We start from the raw sequence: 22,178 nt of genomic DNA on the forward strand, positions 1-22,178 counted from the left end.
TACTTGGACCACTCAATGAAATGAATGGATTAATGAAAGAATAATTAAGATAAATAATTATAGGGCCAACAAGACAGTCTGAACATCAGAAACTTTAAGAAGCCGAACGTGACAAAATAATAATGCTGCTGTAAAGTAAGGCAAAGACGTTGCTCTCAGAGTTTACTAAAACCAATACCAATGAATGATATCAGAAAAATCCTGTGTCAGATAATTCCGGCTGCCACAACAAATACCACAGACTAGGTGCTTAAACAACAAACATTTCTTTCTCCCAGTTCTGAGGACAGAAGTCTGAAAGCAGTCGAATTCTTGATGAGGGCTCTCCTCCTACTTTTGTCCTCATATGGCCTTTCCTGGGTGCGCGCACTCAGAGAAAGATATCCTCTGCCTTTCTCCTTGCCTAAGGGTATAGATCACATCCTGGAGACACCCCTCTGAATACCATCACAATGCAGATTAGGACTACAGCATATACTTTTGGGGGGAGACACAATTCAGTCCATAGCAAATGCCCACCTTACTGCCAGAGACAGAAGGTCTCCTTAATCATACTGTTACTGGTTATCTGCGATTGTTTTTTTTCTGTTTTCTTTTTTAATTTTTTTAATGTTTGATTTTTTTTTTTTTTCAACGTTTATTTATTTTTGGGACAGAGAGAGACAGAGCATGAACGGGGGAAGGGCAGAGAGAGAGGGAGACACAGAATCGGAAACAGGCTCCAGGCTCTGAGCCATCAGCCCAGAGCCCGATGCGGGGCTCGAACTCACGGACCGCGAGATCGTGACCTGGCTGAAGTCGGACGCTTAACCGACTGCGCCACCCAGGCGCCCCAATGTTTGATTTTTTGAGAGACAGAGAGAGACAGAGCACGAGCAGAGGAGGGCCAGAGAGAGAGAGGGAGACACCGAATCCGAAGCAGGCTCCAGGCTCTGAGCTGTCAGCACAGAGCCTGATGCAGGTATGGAACCCACAAACCCGAAGTGACCTGAGTCAAAGTCGGATGCTCAACCAACTCAGCCACCCAGGCGCCCCAATGCAATTGGTTTTCTAAAGGAAGAAACGAGTCAACAAAAGTTCATGCTGACTCCTTAGAAAAAGGGAGAGGTCGGAGAAAAAAAACTTAGCAATACCCGCTCAGCACATCCAGTGGGGAGGGGATCCTCAGGCCCTATAAGTGCTCGACCCAATCCTTGTGGCAGGTGACCATAGCTCAGAGGCTGATAAGTCAGGTTATCATAGGGTCTAAAGCATTTAGACATTACACTTGTCCCTCCACCCCTCTCAACTACCACTGCTCTCTCTCTGTGTGTCTCTCATTCTGTGTTCACGAAATAGCTTCTGTTTGTAATGTGCTTTCCCGTACGGATTTTGGAAAGGGCAGGAATGTGCTGTTCTTGCAGACTGGGGAAGCCCGTGGCATGCCTGCATTTCTCCTCTCAGCTAGGCAACTGTCATTCTCATTTATACAAGCCACCCTTTATGAGCTCACTGGGTGTAAGCTGGATATCCAGAGATTAAATATAGTCTAGGAATGTTGATCAAATACGAGAACCTCTCTTAACTATTTGCTCATTCATGGAATTTGACCCCTTGTTCACAGCCTTCCTCTTCATTTCAGACTCTGTCATCCTCATGGGTGATTTCAACATCCGTATAGATATCCTGGCTAACATTCCGGCTTCTTTGTTCTTTGACATGCAAATGTTCCGTTCGTTTTTCCTTTACTCCACCTCACCCACCTGCTCCTAGGGCCAGTTCCTAGACGCCCCTGCCCCCACCTGAGACTCTTTTACGTTCCAAATCATCAACTCGTATTTCTTCTTCTCTGACCACAATCTCTTTCCAGCTGGCTCATTCACTGCTCTCGTGTCAACGGCTTCCTCAGTTTCTCTAAGGAAACAGAGCTATTTAGAGTTTGCTCCCAAATTTTTGCAGCCAGTTTTTAAAGATGTTTTCTCATTTGTCTTTCTTTCTTTTTTTTTAATCAGGATAACATAACATAACATAACATAACATAACATAACATAACATAACATAACATTTACCATCTTGACCATTTTAAAGGGTGCGATTCAGTGGCTTTAGGTACGTTCACACCGTTGCACAACGGTCCACCTCCAAAACTCTTTTCATCTTGCAAAACTGAATCTCTGGACCTATTAAACACAAACTCCCAGTTCCCTTGACCTGTCCCCAACCTCTCTCCCCAGCCCCTGGCAGTCACTAGCTCACTTTCTGTCTGTTTGAATTTGACTACTCGAGGTGCTTCCTAGATCACACAGGAGTTCCCTTTACGGGACTGGCTTATTTCAGTTAGCATAATGTCCTATCCGTGTTCATCCCTGAGTCTATCCAAGGTTCTTCCATGTTGTAACGTGGGCCAGAATTTCCTCCACTTTTAAGGCTGAATAATACCCTATGGTAGGGGATAGACCATGTCTTGTTTATCCATTCATCTGTGGGTGGACACTTATGTTGCTTCCACTCTTTGCCTATTGTGAATGATGCTGTTACAAACATAGGTATACTCATTTATCTTTCTTGTTGCTGTGAATCTCCAGAAGGTTATATAATGTACTCATTTATGAACCAAATGAGTATGAACATAATTCCTCAAACATTTGCCATCCTCAAACATTGCCTTTCCTGAAAAGGTAGCGATAATTCAGATCTACCTTGTGATGGTGCTGTTTGACCAACCCATCTTATACTTGCAAAATGCAGTTCACTCACTGGCTATGCCATCAATGGTTATGAATACGCCGTCAAAGCTGGCTACCTACCATATATTTATTAGACATGGAAGGTATGTGAGGCACCTCCTTGAGAGAGTTCAGACCAATAACATGGCTGTCAAATATAGCTTTTCAGAGGACTTCTAGTTAATAGCATGGTCAGCTCTCCTCTCCTTTGGGTACATGGGAGGATTTTACTTCCCTACTCTCACTGCAGTTATGAGAGGCCATGGGATGAGTTCTGGCAAATTGGTCACATGAAGAGTGTGTGCATCTCTCCTAGGCTGAAGCAATGTAGGTTTACTTCTGGGCCAAAACTTTCTTCTTTTGCTGCATCCACTAAGGAGGCCACTTGTGCCAGATGGTACAGCTATAGGATGGTGGGACCGCTAACAAATGATCACTGAGTAGCCATATGGAAAGGCATTTGCCCTGGACAGTTGCCCAGAACCTCAACAGACATTTTGTAAGCAAGAAATAAACAACTGAGATTTGTAGGACTATTTGCTTCTGTAATATAACCCAGGCTGTCCTGCCTAATATGATAGTGGACCATTTAAGCAAATTGTGGGTTGGTATACATCCATTTTTATCATGCAATTAAAAAAAATGAGGCTAGTATGTGTTAATACAGAAAGATCTTCCAAATATATTAATTTTAAAAACTAACATACAACAAAATATATATGGAGTATACATTTATTCTATAAAATAGAGTATATATTATGTTATGTACATAAAATACAAATAAACACTTACCTAGGTATTGAAAAATCTGTCCAGAGATACAAAAAACTGGAAAGGGAGCTTGCCTTTTGGGAAGAGAGACAGGTGTGGGAGAGATAGTTTTCACTGCTTGAATACTTTTTCATATTTAGTATTTAATCATATTTTAAAATAATGAATGTGCATGGATTACCTGGTCATAAATAAATAAACATTAAAAATAGTAATGAAGGTCTCAATCAATCCGTTGGTTAGGGAAGCAGGAAAAAAAGAATAAACTTAAGAAATCATGCAGTAATCAGTATGACAAGTCTTGATAGCTAGTAAATACTGGAAATACAGGGAGGAAAGAAGTCAGAGATAACCATAGCATAAATTCCATGATGGCAAGAATTGGGGTCTCTTTTGTTTACTGATAGTAAACAGTGAGGTATGGACTCACTGACTATATAAGGTATCAATTATTGCTATGTTGAAAAAAAGTTTTTGTCCTTTGCCATTTATGTCAGGTTTAGAAGTTGGTAATGTCTTTCCTTATTCGTGTAATGAAATTTCAATAAACGGTTCCTTTATTTTTATTTTGGCCTACTCGCTACGGTCAACTGCAGGTTGAAAACGTTCAATGAAAACATGTTAACAAAATATAAAACCACATCACGGAAATACAGAATTATACATAATGCATTTGAAGTTATCAAATGTTAAGTTGTTGGGACTTAAGGGTCTTTATGAACCCATGGCCAACTAGAAAAACGTAAGCCACTTTGGAATTCAGAAATCACTGTATAAAAAATAACTTTGGCTTTAAGTTATGGTACCATTTGTATGAAGTTATTCCTGATTTTTAAAATTTTATTTTTAAATAATCTCTGCACCCATCATGGGGCTTGAACACACACAATCTTGAGGTCAGGAATTGCACATTCTGCCAACTGAGCCAGCCAAGTGTGTCTCTTCCTGAATTTTATTTAAACGGTGTTATTTAGAACCTTCCAAACGACGGCACCAATTTCTTTCAAGTTACTCCATATCTTGCCTACCAAGTCTAAGTTTGGGATCCTTTCTTCTCTCTTGTGAGCCGTTGGAATTTTGTATTGATACGCGATAAACAGGATTGCCCATAAGAACCACTGTCCTTTCTCTTGAAAATTTTGAAGCTATTTCAGCCATGTAAAGGCAGTGGAGTCATATGTCACGGAACAGTTTCTAATCTCTCAAATGTGTCAGAGGAAGACAAATCGTCTGGTGTGGAGGGAACCCCTTTATGTGTCAGCAGCCCAGTTCCGTCTTCAAATACAGGCGGAAGAAATGCTGAGAATCCTCATGTTACTTGAGGAGGCAGAGGGGATCACCTTTCTTCTTCACAGGCACAGGTAGCCCAGTGACCCAGAAAGGGATATGGGAGGCATCCCCCAGTGGCAGAGCTCGTCTCCCAGTGACTGTGCTGTGGGCACGTCCGCAGGTGAAAGCGGACCTAACTCCACAGCCCACTAGGCTTGGTGCTCAGTGATGCCTGGGCTGAAATCGAGACACTTTACCATGCTAATAAGCTGCTACCTGAAACTCAGCCTCCCCACCCTGGCCCAGAAGATTGCTGACCAGGTACCTGGTCTCACATGGCCTCAACTTTTTCTGGGCTGTTCCCATGCCACGCAGCTACTTGGGCGTCCCGTGTGAACTCTATGCAGAAAGCTATCCCCCTAACCTTTCTACTTTCAGATTTATTTCTGCTTTCCCAACATCTGACTTCATTCATCACTTTTTCTTTGTCGTTGGTATCCCTCCTCCATCATGATGTATACTCACCTCCTTGATGCTGCTGCTACCAGCCGCTTAAGGGAAATATCTTACCTTGCCCTGCTCAGTCTCCTTCTCTCAGGCTTCTGGAGGCAACAACTTGCACGGTACCCTCAGTCCTCCAGTGGAATCTAGACAAATGCACAGGAGATTTCTGGATACTGAATTCAAGAACTCCCATAACTGGTCACCTCTGGTATCTAAAGGAAATACGATAGTCAACTTCTCACTGCGTTTGTTAGAGTACGATGTTCTGCTCCCCCAAAGTTAAATTTCATTTCAATAAATTGCAGGAAGTTGTCAAAATTCTTTTGCAACACAGAAATTGCATTGTCTTGAAACCAGGTTGCGCTAAATGTAAATTGCTTTCACAGAATCAGATTTTTATTTATTTCAATTTTTTTTAATGTTCATTTTTGAGACGGAGAGCGAGACAGAGCATAAGCAGGGGAGGGGCAGAGAGAGAGGGAGACACAGAATCTGAGCAGGCTCCAGAGGCTCTGGGCTGTCAGCACAGAGTCCGACGAGGGGCTTGAACCCATAAACTGCGAGAGATCACGACTTGAGCCGAAGTCGGACTTTTAACCAACTAAGCCAGCCAGGCGCCCGTTTTTTTTTTTTAAGTTTATGTATTCTACAAGAGAAAGAGAGAGGGCGTGTGGGTGTGAGAGGGGGAGGGGAAGAGAAAGAGAGAGGGACACAGAGGACCCAAAGCCGGCTCTGCAGCAGCCCGTGCTTAGGTTCTATAGAGTCTCAGGGTCACCACTGTGTTAACCGGCTCATCGCAGGCACAGGGTGTCTCAAGGAATGTCCAATTTTATTACAAACATCTCATTTGCAAAAGGAGGTTCATGAATGGAGTTCTCAGGACAGGTGTTCAACCCCTACCAGGAACCAAGAGCAAGCCAACAGCTGTTTCTCAAAAGGAGAAGTATTACTTGTCAAAGAGTATATGCTTACACTCAAACACCCTAGGGGCCTCTACGGTGGTTTGTTTATTGGAATTTTCATAGGATTTAGACAGCATTCCAATCTGCTGCGGAATTTTTGAGTCCTTCTGGATTCACTAGGTCATAAAGAGCTGCCTACTGCGAAACTTACATTTTCTAGCCTTCTCAGATCCCACGTTCTGCTCAAAATTCGCAGCCACTTGGGCTTTCTTGTAAATGAATCAAAGGAGCACACCTGTATCATATGTTACTTCCAAAACCCAATGAGGCTTGTCAAGTGTTACAACTTTTTCTTTACCGCTGTCCGATGCAAGGTGTATTAAGTTGTCTTTCATATTGACAAGGATATCCCTATGTACCTCAGACAGGTGAGAGGCCCATCGAAAGTCATTGCTACTTTCTATTACTGGGTATTCTCAGCAGGAAGCGATATATTCGACGAGCACAATGCCCTCTGAAATGATGAGACCATCAAGGACGCTATGGCCAAATTGGCATAGAGTTCAAGAGCTCCTGTACTCCTGAGACAGGATCAGTATACTAGGCTCCTGCCAAGTGATAATAACCTTCTGAGCTTATTTATTGAAATAGCATTGGTGAGATCAATAGACGTAAACCAAAAACTGTTTTTATTTGCTCCAGTAAAGAAATGATGTCTGGATGGGCCTCTTTGATTTGAAAAACAGATTCAGTTCATGATCATCAACTGGGTGAGAATGTTTAAGACACATCTGGGAGACTCAGGTGATTTCTGCATGGGTCAAACGAGCTACCTCTGCTTCTTTTAAGTCTTTGAGGGTAGCAGTTAACTTTGTATTTCTACCCCACCTTTCCCAGCCTCCTCCCAAGGATATGATATGGCTTTCAATTTACTTTCTGATGGGAAGAGGAAGTTCTAAGAGTTTTCCTGGGTCCTTCCTACCACAATAGGCTGGGGTGACTGTACAATGTATCACTAAAACCAGTGTATTTTTGATAGTGAACGGAGTACTCTTAATGATTATGCTGAAAAAACACATTTTGGTGCCTCAAGGGTCAGGAATCCAGGGCCGGGATTTGGTCAATTGCTGAGGTTATCTGTACGGATAGTGCACTTAGGAACCAGGAAAATCATCGGATGTGATCAGGAACCTGCTGGGCCTCCACGAGCTGGATTCGGGTCACAACTATCGTCATTACCTGATCTCTTTTGGCCTCCATTCTCACCAGTGGACCACACCAACAGTCTCCCCAAAATTAGCGTTCCCAAAAATTAGTGTTAGCTCAGAGCCAATGTCCAACAACCCCTGAGAGGACGGGGTATTTCCCTCTCCTCATTGCACAGTCGTTCTGGTGAATGAATAGTTTCCTTTGTGGAGAGCTGGAAACAAAATCATAGAACGTACTAGCATATTACAGGGTGCTTTCTTCAAGGCATCATGCCTCCTCTCCATGCGTTAGGGATACATGTGCATGGACTCCGGTCTGAGAATTGTAGGTGAAAATCTGTGGTCATTCTGGGAGCTGAAAGCAGGCCTCTCCAGGCCCAGAGGGGGTATTGCTGTTGTTAATAGAAATCAAATAGAATCTCTGAGGGCTATTCTCTACAGGCTCTAATTATAGGCCTGGAGATTATCAGGGTCGGTGGAGGTCAGGCACAGGAACTCAGATTTCCCTTGTGTGAGAACTTCCTCAGGTAAGGCTATTACAAGCACTTCAAGCAAGATGGTTGCAGACTTATCCAAAGAGGAAAGAGACTACCCTTTGGGAAATTCTTCACCTTCCACGTATCCTCATTGCTCTCCTTATAGATCCACTCTTTTTCCACAACTGCTCTAATTGTCACACAAGAGATGGAGAAGAGCTGTGGATTCCGTGAACATGATTCAACAGCCCACCAGATCAAATTCTGAATTTTATGTCTGGCCATTTTAGTCCAGCAACTTAAAGAGATGGAAGATTGTGTGTGTGTGTGTGTGTGTGTGTGTGTGTGTGTGTTTTGTAAGCCCTGCTGTAGGAATTGGCTGTCATTCACCAACTTCAAGCCTTTGGGAACCAAATGTAGCAACTCTTTCATCTGGTTTTCCTCAATCCTTATCCTAGGTTGAGCCTGAGATTCATTGTCTGTGCCAGGACCCTTGGAAGAGTGAAATGGGTATGGTAAGGAACGTTACACTAGGACAGGAAGCATAAAGGATCCAGGAGACACTGGACGTGTCAACACTCACCTCAGGCTCTGTGTATTGTGTTACGGCATTAGCCATGGGGCTGCGGAAGGTCTTATCTTCAGTGGATATTTCATTCCAGGTGATCATATGATTAAATCTGAATGAACAGGCAGCCAGAGAAGCGTGTCTTAATACTTGCTTATAAATCCTGGCACAATAGATAACCGATCCCAGACTCTCCGCATTTCCATCGGCATCTGTTGCCAGGAGTTTCCCTGTGTTCACTCATCTTACCAATTTCTTACCAGTTACAGTATGACTATCAAATGATACCTGACAGAAAGCGTTGCATTGCCTGGATTCCCATTAAGTACCTGTTTTACTTCAAAGGATGGTGTGTTCCGGGGTGCCCAGAAGATGTGATGTGGGGTCATCTAGTTCAGTGGTATCTGATACCAACATCAGATCTACCACAAACGGCCTAACAGCTCTCATTCAGTTATATGCTTGACATCTAATTACTATCATGTATTCTAACGGACCATCGCCTAATTCGAAAATAATTAACACGAACCATTTGCCTTCTACGTAAATGAGGGCATATTACATAGTCATTTAAATGTGTGTTTTAGGGGCGCCTGGGTGGCGCAGTCGGTTAAGCGTCCGACTTCAGCCAGGTCACGATCTCGCGGTCCGTGAGTTTGAGCCCCGCGTCAGGCTCTGGGCTGATGGCTCAGAGCCTGGAGACTGTTTCCGATTCTGTGTCTCCCTCTCTCTCTGCCCCTCCCCCGTTCATGCTCTGTCTCTCTCTCTGTCCCAAAAATAAATAAAACGTTGAAAAAAAAAAATTTAAATGTGTGTTTTAGCCAAAGCAATATATTTGTGTAATTTGCAGGCCACTTCGGGCTCCATGATTCTATGAATGTAGAAAACTCCAGCACGGAAAAATATCTGAATAATTACCTATCCCTCAGTGTCACGTCAGAGTTACTGTAATTAATTAAAAGGTATGTGCTTACAAAGCTTAGGGTGGTTTTGGTTTCGGTTTTTCGTGCATGTAACAGAGGTGGGCTGAAGGGAAAAGAGCTGTCAGGTTTATTCCATGCTTTGGCAGAAGGAAGTCAGTGTAGGCGTAGTTCAGGAAATCACTCTGTCACCAGTCTGGAAGATTCTGAAGAGAGATGCTTGACAAGAGGGTGAGCATGCCTGAGTAGAGGGAACCACCCTTACGGACTTTGCAGATTTCAGCGTGGGTGTGGTGCTGTTGACTTTTTCCTTTTTGACATGGGTTGCACCCCTTACCTGCCAAGTTGGATTTTAAGCCTTTCCGGCTATAGGACTCTACCATTTGCAACAAGATATATACACTTCCTATGTGGTTACAAGAAGCCTTGCTTTGGGAAAGTTGACGTGACTCATGATCCAAATGTTGCATTCTGGAAAATGAAACGATCTTTTCATGGTTCTATTTTGAAAAGTTCTTTGGCGATTATTTAAGCAACCCATCTTAGTACCTTTGATGTCAAATAATTGTGGTCTTCTCTTGGACGGAAGCCTTGTTACACAGTAAAAGTTTCCCAGAAACTATATTTTAGAAAAGAAACCCAAGGAAAGAAATATTTAAAAGCAGATGTCTTACAACTGCTTTTGTGCTTTAGAGGCAGACACAGTTCATCTTCTGCCATGTCTGCTTTGTGTGTGTAGGAACTCTTGGATTTGGTTAATAATGATGAAAAACAGTATTATAAAATCAAGAAAGCAACCACAGCTTGTCCCTGGAAAGTCATTTTTATTGAATTGCCCCAAAACTACTCAACTGACACGTACCAAGCAAAACTCTGTGATTTGATGTTCCTTTATCTTGAATCCAGTTTTCCCAGTTGGAAATGTGGGCTTTGATCTTTATCTGTGAATTGCTTAATGTAGGCCTCAACATGTTCCATTTTGTAAGAAATTACGGTGCTCCACTTCTGGAATGAATTTCCCCAGGGCTTCTTAAATAGTTTGTGCTTTAATGCATGATAGTTGAAAATTTTCCCAATTTGATCAATTCCTTTTAAATTTGAATGAGATGCTACTTTTCCTCACGTACTCGGATAATGCCATTGACTCACGGCCAGAGGGGTGTGCATTTGGAGTAGATTTTGTAGCAGTGGTGATGTGAATCCATTGAGACCTGGATTACTCTTGGCCACTGGAGATGCTTCTGTTAGGATACTGGTGTAGTCTTTAGCTGTAGATCAGAATGAAACCCGGAAGTTCACATGGGCCCTACTTGTAGCCTGGGTCACCTTGCCACTGTTTTCTGACCAGTAGAATTAACGGACAGCAGCCAGTTATTTTCATCTCTGAAGTAGATCCAGGCTTTTGCCGTCTTGTTTTCTCTTTCCATTTCCTTAGGTTGGAAATTGCTTTATTTGCTGATATTTCCTAGCTTGGGTTGAGTTTCAAGCCAAGGACATTACTGCAAGAGGAACAAGAATAGAAAATCAATACCATATTGATTGCCAGTGAGAACGATTATGAATAACTTCAGTTTCCTCTTTGCAGGTTTGGGCTCATTGTTCTATCTTCGCCATTTACGGCTTTCCGAATTTTTACAATGAAAATGTTGCGATTGAATCAAAGGCGTGGACAAAAATGATCGTGTCTATACAAGTTTGTAAATTCTTAAATGGTATGCATTTTGAAAAAAATCTTTCATAATGGATATCAAAAGGATTATTTTCCTCTGTAGCTTTTTCATAAGAAAAATGTCATTTTCCTGATCACATTGATAGTAAAACGGTCATGTTTAGCCTGATCAAATTTAAGCTAAAAATACTTACTTGTTCACAGTAATTTTCACTCAATTTCAATACATAGGAAAATATATTGTTTGTATGATGATGCATTTATTTTAGATCTGGCGTTCCTTTCAAACTTTGAGCATGGAAGAGACTATTTAGCAAGCCTATGAACTTAGACATGTTTTAAATTTTAAAGAGATCCTAAAGAACTAGGTCAAGGCTTAAGCAATTTTGGGCTTTGGAGAACGTATTCTTTAGCTGTGTCAGAAAGTGGGGTAGGAGGAGGTTGAGATGGAAGAATCTGCCTTCCTTAGTAGGCTCCTGAAGAAATACCGTTCTGCAGATAGAAGGCGGTTCTTTGGGGCCCTCTAAACTGCAAGGACATTGAACCCCACTTTACCTTTGGGAAGGCTAATTCTGAAAAGAACCAGAATCTTACTCTCCTCTTCAGTGCTGAATCACTGACGCTCCTTTGGTTGCAGGCAACAGATACGACCTCAGCTCATCTAAAGGAGAAGTCATTCCCTGGAGGGAGATGGCTATTTCCAAAATCCAGGAAATACTGACGATACAGACTTCAGTAAGGACTGAAATCAAAGCAGTGTTGGTGATCTAGGTGTCCCACTGAAGTCCAGATTCAGGAGTGAAACAGCATTGATTATTTTTCATCCCTCCCGTCTTTCCTTTCAGATTCAAATGCTGAGAGAAAGAGAAAGAGAGAGAGAGAGAGAGAGTACGATTTACCTAGGTAGGGCTCTGGACCTAGGGTGGGCAAGGCTCTTTGATGGATATGTTATTATGCCTTTATTCTTGGGGGATGGGGAGGGGGTCTCAGAAGGAAGCAGGAAACTATTACCAGAAGGGCAGGGACAAACCAAGAGATATCCCCTACAGGCAGTATTTTTCTCCCTCTAACATTTTAGGACTTGTTGTAATCATTGTGCCCATACCTTCATAGCCCTATATATTTGACACTGTCCTCAGCTCTTCCCTACCCTTTCCCCACTTTTTCCACCACCCAAAAAGGATTTTAAAACTCTAGTTAGCTTTGAGAGGACTAGGCATTGAGGAGTTCTTACTTTAGTTAGGCTATGCCTTATGGTTTAGTTCTAGCATAGGCTCTGCCTTGCTCTTGAGGTCCTACCTTCTTGTTTCTGAGGTTCCAGTTTCTGTTGACCATGACCTTATCTTATTTCCTGGATCTGAGTTGGACTTGAGCCCTGATTTGCTTCTTGCTAGGCTTGGGTGATTTCTTTCACTTCCAGTGGGTACCCGGTGCCCTGTTCTCTTCCAGAAAACTCCTCTGGAGCTCTCTGATTGCTTCTAGATTTCCCAGCATAGTGTTTCTCCCATCAGAATGCTTTTGATATTCCTGGTGGGATCCTACTGAGGCCAAATGACTATTTGCCAAATTTTCTCTCTCTTTTTTTTAATGCAGGAACACCTCTTTATACAGTCTTGGCTCATCCAATATTCCCATTTAACTCTACCTTTTAAATTTGCTTTAGTTAAATATTGAATAGACATAAAATCCTAATGATAATACATGTAAAGTTTAAAGAAATACCAAATAATGATCTCCAATGTACTGACCCCCCAGTTTAAGAAACATGATGCAGGGGTGCATGGATGGTTCAGTCGGTTAAGCCTCCAACTTGTGATTTTGGCAAAGGTCATGGTCTCACTTTCATGAGATTGAACTCTGCCTCAGGCTCCACGCCTGAGAGATTCTCTCTCTCCCTCTCCCTCTGTCTTTCCCCCACTTGGGTCTCATGCTCTCTTTCTCTCTCTCTCTTAAATAAAAAAAAAAAAAAAAAAAAAGAAACAGGATGCAATGTCATTCTCTCTCTCTTTTTTCTCATTAGATATTAATATTTTATTTATTATTTTTATTTTTTGAAGTTTTTATTTAAGTTCCAGTTAGTTAACACAGTGTTATATTAGTTTCAGGTATACGCTATAGTGATTCAACACTTCCGTACATCACCCGGTTTCATCACGACAAGTGCCCTCCTTCATCCCCATCACCTGTTTCACCCATCCCCCACCCCCATCCCCCTCCTGGTAACCATCAGTTTGTTCTCTCTAGTGGGGACGATTTCTTAGTTTGCTTCTCTCTCTCTCTTTCCCCCCCTTGGCTTGTTTGTTTTGTCTCTTAAATTCCACATAGGGGTGAAATCATATGGTATTTGTCTTTCTTTGACTGATTTTACTTAGCATAATACTCTCTAGCTCCATCCATATCATTGCAAATGGCAAGATTTCATTCTTTTTATGACTGGGTAATATTCCATTATATATATTACATACATGTAATGTATATATACAAAGATATATATATATATACTTTAATATTTTATTTATTTTTGATGGACAGAGAGACACAGAGCACAAGCGGGGGAGGGGCAGAGAGACAAGGAGACATAGAATCTGAAGCAGGCTCCAGGCTCTGAGCTGTCAGCACAGAGCCCAATGCGGGGCTCGAACTCACAAACTGGGAGATCATGACCTGAGGCGAAGTCGGACGCTTAACCGACTGAGCCACTCAGGCATCCCTATATACATATATATTGTATATATACATATATTACATATGTATATGTATACATACCTATGTATACGTATATTACATATTGTATATATACAATATATGTATATATACATAATATATGTATACACACACACACACACACACACACACACACCACCTCTTCGTTATCCCTTCATTAAAGCAGGAAAGAATATCCAATGGGAAAAAGACAGTCTCTTCAACAAATGGTTTTGGGATGCGTGGTCAGCTACATGGCAAAGAATGAAAGTAGACTGCTTTCTTACACCATACACAAAAATAAATTCAAAATGGAATGAAGACTTCAATGTGAGACCTGAAACCATAAAAATCCTGGAAGAGAACACAGGCAGTAACCTCTTAGACATTGGCCACAGCAGCTTCTTTCTAGATATGTCTCCTCAGGCAAGGGAAAAAAAAGCAAAAAACAAATGATTGGGACTACATCATAAAAAGCTTCTGCACGGCGAAGGAAACAATCAACAAAAATGGCATTCTCTCTGAAAGTAATTCTGCCTGACTGGTTAGAATGGGCCCATCTCACCTTTGAGGTCGGAGAAAGCGTGTTAGAGCCTCAGCTCTAATACTGCCTGAGTGATTTTAGGCTACTGCACCTCTCTGAAACTTAACATAACCTCACAGTTTTGTTATTTTTAAAAAAATTTTAAACGTTATTTTATTTTATTTTTTTAATGTTTATTTATTTTTGAGAGACAGAGACAGAGTGCGAGAGGGGGAGGGGCAGAGAGAGACACACACACACATACACACACAGAATCCGAAGCAGGTTCCAGGCTCTGAGCTGTCAGCACAGAGCCCGATGCAGGGCTCAAACTCACAAACTGCGAGATCATGACCTGAGCTGAAGTCAGATGCTTAACCGAACTGAGCCATCAAGGTGCCCCAATGTTTATTCTACTTTTGAGAGAGAGAGAGAGAGACAGAGCATGAGCATGAGCATGAGCATGAGCAAGGGAGGGGCAGAGAGAGAGGGAGACATAGAATCTGAAGCAGGCTCCTGACTCCGAGCTGTCAGCACAGAGCCCGACGAGGGGCTCAAACTCAGGAGCCACAAGATCATGACCTGAAACGAAGTCAGCGTGTAACTGAGCCACCTAGGTGCCCCTCACCTCATAGGTTTGAATTAGATGACATGTTTAGCGCTCCGTAGATAGAAATGTACTTTTTTATTTTTTTATCTGAGTGCTCTCAGTGAAGGTCTAGCACACTGCCCCTCCTCTCAACCTTTTCAAGCCCATTTTGCTCTGATGTAGGATGTTCACTGGGAGTCGAATCAAAGACCTTAAATTCATTTTGATTGAATGCTACAGGATTGGCCTTAGAGCAGACCAGTGGGGACCTAGGGGTCCTGATATGGGAAACAAGGATACACAGAGAGGGACGCCTGGGTGGCTCAGTCAGTTAGGTGTCCGACTATGGCTCAGGTCATGATCTCGTGGTTCATAGGTTCAAGCACCCCGTGGGTCTCTGTGCTGACATCTTGGAGCCTGGAGCCTGTTTCACATTCTGTGTCTTCCTCTCTCTCTCTCCGCCCCTCCCCCCTCACGTTCTGTCTCTTTCCCTCTCAAAAACAAATAACCATTTAAAAAAAAGTAAAGAAGGATACACAGAAGGCCACGTTATTTGAGGATTCGTTATCCATACCCTGAAGTTACAAGGTTACATAGGGAACTGAAGGTTTCATAACAGAAAATGATCCATCTATAACCTGATTGCTTAAACGCTGATCCCCTTTAAACACCCCTCCTATCTTTTTTTTTTTTTTAATTTTTTTTTTTTTCCAACGTTTATTTATTTTGGGGACAGAGAGAGACAGAGCATGAACGGGGGAGGGGCAGAGAGAGAGGGAGACACAGAATCGGAAACAGGAAACAGGCTCCACGCTCTGAGCCATCAGCCCAGAGCCCGACGCGGGGCTCGAACTCACGGACCGCGAGATCGTGACCTGGCTGAAGTCGGACGCTTAACCGACTGCGCCACCCAGGTGCCCCAACACCCCTCCTATCTTAACACTAAATCATCTTCATTGTGGGTCAGTCTTTGCTGGAGTGTCTCCATTGTAGAACTTATTATGCTAGATGTTTACTATTTGTTTAAAGGTTTTCTTTCACACTAGACAGAGCTCCTCGAATGTAGACATCTTTCTTGCTTTTCCTGTTATCTCCCTGTGTTCAGCACTGACTGACTCTTAATAATAAATGTTTCATGAAAGTTGGAGAGGCAGGATTCAGCCCACCCAGCCTTTCTTCACATAACTTTGATCTAAAAATAGCAGTTAAGTTTTACCTATGCAAAAAAAAAAAAAAAAAAAAATGCTCTAAGATTGCTGCTTTGATACTTAAGAGGAACCAATAATCAAATTTCACACATGATTCCTAGAAACGTACAATGGTGTCAAATTGCCCTTTTGTATAAATTTTAAAACTGGTAGCCTGTGTTGCAAACTTCTATCTTGCGATTCCGACATTAACTGCTACCCAGTTCTGATCCTCTGTTTCAGGCTGGCCTTGCCTTTTCTTGAGTGGGCAGGGAGAATACTCTATATTCAGCCAGTGACAGTGTGCAGGAGCTCTTAATAGGAGCACTCAATCTGCCCCACAGCTACCACGTACACCCTCGGTTCCCCCCCCCCCATCACATTATGAATGTGGGGAATGCTCTACAAAGTTGGCAGACAGAACCACACCCATCAGTTAGTTAATTTCAGTTTAAATGGTTACGTGCAGGGGAATTGCCACCCCTATCTGAAATTCCCTGGTTTATATAATTCCAGTTTTTCTTTTCTTAAAAGAAACCCCATTCTGCTAGGAATAAGAATTATGCAAAATTCTCACAATTGCGAAGTTGCCTTGCAGAGGTCCTTAAGGGTCTTTTAAAATCCATCTCAGAGAAAAGGCTGTAAATATGTAAAATGTTGCATTCAATTAGGAAAAACAACAGAATTTAACGTATCAGAGTCTAAGGAGGACATAATCAGTACTTTAACAGTTACTGCGTGTGGGTTGATTCTGCAGTGGCTGAACAGCTCAGAATATTGAAAGAGCAGTATTTCCATGCGTGGGTAGTGGGCGGGAAGGGATGTCCTAGATGCAGGCAGCTAAATGGCAAACATGTTTGCGATTGCAACGCAGGGGGAAACACTGGTGAGGCTTAGGAGGGTAAAACAATTAAACACAGACTTCTAGTCGCCGGCATGCATCAAAGCCAGGGTCAGTAACCTAAAACCCATAGTCTAATTCTGGCTCTCTTAAAAGAGTCCTAAAGAATCTTCGGTCTGGCTCTCACCAGCCCAAACTAGATCTGGCCAGACGCTTGCTGCCAATTTGAGATATTGTAACTTCCCTTTTTTCCCCCTGAAGCCATTAGGGCTTCAACAAAATTGTACCACTGAACCCCATTCCAGGTTCCTGAATTTAGAATTCAGTTGTGGTTGGCTTTGCATGACTGAGAAAGAGCTGAGTGACATTTTAATGAGTAAATTCCAAGGCGTATCATTCTTAAAAAGATGAATTTCTAGGCTTTTTAGGCATACTGGGCTTTCAGCCTTTCTTCTCTTGTTGTCAGTTCTTGTTGTGTTTAACGACGTTAGGAAAGTGAAACCTGTTTGTTTTGGAGGGATGGGGACGATAAAATCATATTCAAAGGCAATTTGAACCTTGAATCCTTTTTAAAAATTTTATTTATTTATTTATTTGAGAAGGGGGGGGGGAGGGGCAAAGAGATGGAGACAAAGGACCAAGCAGACTCCACGCTGTCAGCACAGAGCCCAATGTGGGGCTTGAACCCACAAACTGTGAGATCATGATCTGAACCGAAATCAAGAGACAGACGCTTAACTGACTGAGCCACCCAGGTGCTCCCGGAAGTCTTTTTTAAGTGAAGATAATTATTATTAGGTTAAGCACACTAGAGAAAAGAACCAGCAGAAAATGAAACAGCCATCACACACAAACACACAAAAACACCAATCAAATGACAACTCTTAAATATAAAAAAAATGCTTGAAAATGTATGGGAGTGGGACAAGAAGAGGATCCAATGGGAGCACTCTAGGAAGAAGACAAGACTCTTGGGAAGAAGTCTACGCTTTTCGAGGGAAGACAGTAGGGCACTCCAGGAGGCTCATGCGCGGAGGGAAGGAAAACAATCACTTTCAGAGTTGGAGCCCAGGGATTCTGGGAGGGTTTGTCTGCAACAAAATTCTCACCTACTTTTTGGTATCTCTCTCCCTTGAAATTCCTCCTGGAGAGACTCTTGGGGGCAAGGAGTATGAGGGGTTGTGTCCACCAAGTACCATGATGGGTGTTGCAAATATCCCCAGAAGTGGTTGTTCTGCATTATTATTATTAATGGGGAATTGTTTCATCTAACATCTAAAGACTTGGAGGTTCAATGAAAATTAAGAGAGGGAGATCATTTTGGAGCATGGACCACTGCCATGGAAGTATGAGAGCACTTGGTTAGGACTGGAAAGATGGGAAAGATTCTAGTGCATTAGGAAATGTGGAAGGAGGATGCACGCTGGGGGATGGGGTGGGGAAGACATTCTATTGAAGTCATATTTCTTCCTAGGACTTTAGGACTACTTCAGTTTTAGTTTTCTTCCTTTTTCTTTATGTTGATTTATTTTTGAGAGAGAGAGAGAGAGAGCTCGCATGCACACACAAGTGGGGGAGGGGCAGAGAGAGGAGGAGACACAGAATCCAAAGCAGGCTCCAGGCTTTGAGCTGTCAGCACAGAGCCCCTCATCTGGCGCAAACTCACCAACTGGGAGATCATGATCTGAGCAGAGGTTGGACGCTTAAACGATTGAGCCACCCAGGCGCCCCCAGTTTTAGTTTTCTAAAGTTAGGATAAGGATGATGTTTTATGCTTTCCGGTAGTTTCTCCAATCACATGATACAATGTGAAGTGAAAAGAAGCCACGCTTCAGAATCAGAGCCCAGTTTGAAACCACTCTCCACCTCAGGCAACGCGTGAAGTCTTGAGACTTAAGCGGGGCTAACGATATGGTTAGTGGACTTATGTCAGTTACCTATCCAGGATTCGGTTCTCTCACTGGCTGTCTTGGGAAAATCCCATATGTCGCAGCCAGTGGAAGTTCGGCAAAGATGAAACCCAATCTTACCTCTAAGAGTTGACTTTCACGGGTGTAAGCCAATCATTTCACCCAATTTAGGCTAGAGCTGTATGGAGAGACATTTTAGGGGGACTTTCGGGATATGTACTAACTCTCCTACTGTAAGGAACACGCTATCCCTATATATGGTGCTGACTGTTGATGGGAGTCTCAGAGCAGTTGCAGCCATTATTCAGCTGACAGTGAATTTGGCACATGAAAGAGAGCAGGGCTAAGGAAACTGCAGAGAAATTCAGCCCCAGCAGTCTTGACACTGTACCTGAAACCCCACCTACTGCTGGACTTTTTAGCTGATATATTCCTTCTGTTACCAAAGCTGGGTTTTGGTGTATGTCCTGTTATTTGCCATCAAAAGATTGCTTAACCCATATGTGTGTGTCTTGCCAGTTTTGTGAAGATTATGGCCTAGCACCAATGCTTCGTATATAAATAGTAGTTCAAGCAATTGTAGTTCCTTTACAAAAATTAATTGAACAAATACATGGGAGAACACCCATTAGGCCATTCTATATAAGACGTGGCACCAAGTTCTAGGTCTAATGCAGATAAATAAGACTGGATCCCTGCTCTCAAGGAGTTCACAAACTGCTAACTGGTGTGTAGTAGTCTTTCCATAAAGTCCTTGACGATCACTGAGAAAGTATAAGCAAGCAGAGACTGGGTTCTCGCATGTGGAATAGAAACTTATGGTACCCAGAACTTAAAAAGTTAATTCATGAATGCAGAAATAATAGACTATAGCGCTAAGTCACCTGAATATATTAACATGGGCTGTAATAAATAAGGCAGTCTAATACTTTCTTGAGAAACTTACAAATGGCACAGAATCAATGCTAGGTAGGTTTTAGTTGTGCTTTCTACGTCTCCACAAATTCCAGTGACTGCGGGGGCCCCTCTTGGTATCGTTTAAAAATACAAACATTCTTCTGTGATTCAGAAGAATCCTGAAGTCTAAGTACGGCACGATTGTGAACATGTTCTATTTAAGTAAATTTAACACAGTTCTAAAGAATCTGTAGCCATTTCGTAACACAGAAGCATTCCTTTCAAGACTTCCAGTTGAACCTCTGTTGCTAGTAGTGTGTGTGCAGTGGGAGAGTAGTATTTTTAGAGCCCCAATACAGTTGCTATTATGAGCATTTTCTTAAGAGGAGTAATACTCACTGGTAAATTTACTTAAAGCCAGTTGGCTTTTGTAGTGAGTTAGATCTATTCCTTGAGAGTTTGGGGAACACTACCCGGTATATTGTTATGACTCTACCTAATGTACTTCTTACACTAGTGTCACATGGAATTGGGTTTCATAACAATTATTTGCATATTATAACTGTGCAAAGTAACTTCCTTCCGCTATGTCGTTCTTTGCAAATGGGAGCACCAACCCCAAAGTGGGTGGGTCATCCTGAAATCAGAACTGGGGAGCCTGGGTGGCTCAGTCGGTTAAGCGTCTGACTTCGGCTCACGTCATGATCTCACGGTCTGTTGGTTCGAGGCCCACGTGGGCCTCTTTGCTGACAGCTCAGAGCCTGGAGCCTGCTTCAGATTCTGTATCTCCCTCTCTCTCTCTGCCCATCCCCCCACCCCCCAATAAACATACTTTAAAAAAAAGTCAGAGTACATCAATAAAGAATTTAGAAAATGTCACTTATGTGGTAATTAGGCTGGTTTCAAAAAAGCCAGCATAGGACCCAAGCTGTGTCTAAGATAATTTCCTCTGTTATTTCAATGCAATCCACTTTAGCCAAAGGATGTGCTACTCTTTTTTTAGAATCTCAAATGTTGGCCTATTTAAATGAAATTTCAGTAAGGAGTTTCAATAAATAATATCCAGTTTCACTTTCACAGACAAAAGTTAATCGATAATCAAGTGTATGGAGTTAAAGCAGCTTCTCTCCCAGGGAGGACATAATATCCATGTAGTGCTTTTTCAGGAAGCAATATGGTTTCTCGAAAACCGAGGATTGAACAAGAAAAGAAGGAATCACCATCCTGATGTCTCATTTAATTCAGGGCTGCTGGGGGGCGCCTGGGTGGCTCAGTCGGTAAAGCGTCCGACTTTGGCTCAGGTCATGATCTCGCGGTCCGTGAGTTCGAGCTCCGCGTCGGGCTCTGTGCTGACAGCTCAGAGCCTGGAGCCTGCTTCAGATTCTGTGTCTCCTTCTCTCTCTGACCCTCCCCCGTTCATGCTCTGTCTCTCTCTGTCTCAAAAATAAATAAACATTAAAAAAAAGTTTTAATTCAGGGCTGCTGGATGATAAGACGTTCTGTGCTCGCCCAAGATTTTGAGCTAAACTTTTGAATCTCCTGTTTGATCGATAGCTACAGCTGCCCTCCACGTTTCACAAATCTTTCCCAGTGCAAGTAATACAATGTTAGATATAAAAAACTTTGCTTTACATTGAAAACATGAAGCAGAGAGGTAAATACCCAGAAAAGATGGACTGGCCAGCAGCGATTACAAAGAAGAGAACTTTGTTCCCTGTTTCATGTTGTTGGTTTGTTTTTTCTTCTTTGTTCATTTGTGCTGTATCAGCTTTAGGTCAATTCCAGTGATGAATGGCTCTGTCTCCTCGTCTTCTTCATCGTCGTGGTAAATCCTTGTCCGCTTATGCAGAATTCAAGTAATTCAAGACCTTTTGGAACTGAGTCAGTCCTTGTGCATCTATGATGAAAAGTGAAGGTCACTTTCAAATGAGACAAGGTGGTGTAGACCTCCTTTTCCCCTGCGCCTTCCTGCTAAGCATAACTATAAGCCTTAGAAATGGTGCAAGAGACAACCAAAGGAGAAATGTAAAATGTGTTTACAAGAACGGTAGTTAGGGTGTCTCCTGTACTCCTATCCAACAAAAGAAGGTCACCCAGATCCAGAGTTTCTTGACTTTCAACTTAGCAATAGAAGGCAGCTCAGGTGGGCTCACTCCTTCCCCTAGATTACACTGAAGTCCCTCTAACAACATCAAGTGAGCCTGACATTGCCAAGAAGGGGGATGGATTGGGAACATTGCCAGAAATAAGAGACCAGAGGAGGTACTGTTTTTCTCTGCTGGATCTGAGACTCTCCTTTTCAATCCTTTCCCACTGAGAGATAGTGAGGGAGATAGGCAGGGCTAGCAGATGAGAGTCCATAGCCTGATCTGGGAGATCTCTTTGTCCCCACAGGTCTGAAACTGTACTCCTTCACTCATAAACAGCCAGAGCAGCATGGGGAGGTGGGGTGAGGAAGCACAAGTACCAGAACCTCTTTCACAGATGAATTGATACCCATTTTACACAAATCTGTTCCAGATAAAAAAAGAGGAGA

The 22,178-nt window shown here is 42.5% G+C and overlaps 1 long non-coding RNA gene across 1 annotated transcript; it reads left to right on the top strand.

The window, feature by feature from the left end:
• The first annotated feature begins 5,905 nt into the window (after window positions 1-5,905).
• Window positions 5,906-11,023, top strand: LOC123602570. Its single transcript, XR_006714503.1, has 3 exons — window positions 5,906-6,579; window positions 9,254-9,365; window positions 10,909-11,023. It is a non-coding gene; the product is annotated as an uncharacterized LOC123602570 (long non-coding RNA).
• The last annotated feature ends 11,155 nt before the right edge of the window (window positions 11,024-22,178 follow it).

Source organism: Leopardus geoffroyi, chromosome A1 (genome assembly GCF_018350155.1).
Source record: "Leopardus geoffroyi isolate Oge1 chromosome A1, O.geoffroyi_Oge1_pat1.0, whole genome shotgun sequence".
In the NCBI taxonomy this organism is placed as follows: domain Eukaryota; kingdom Metazoa; phylum Chordata; class Mammalia; order Carnivora; family Felidae; genus Leopardus; species Leopardus geoffroyi.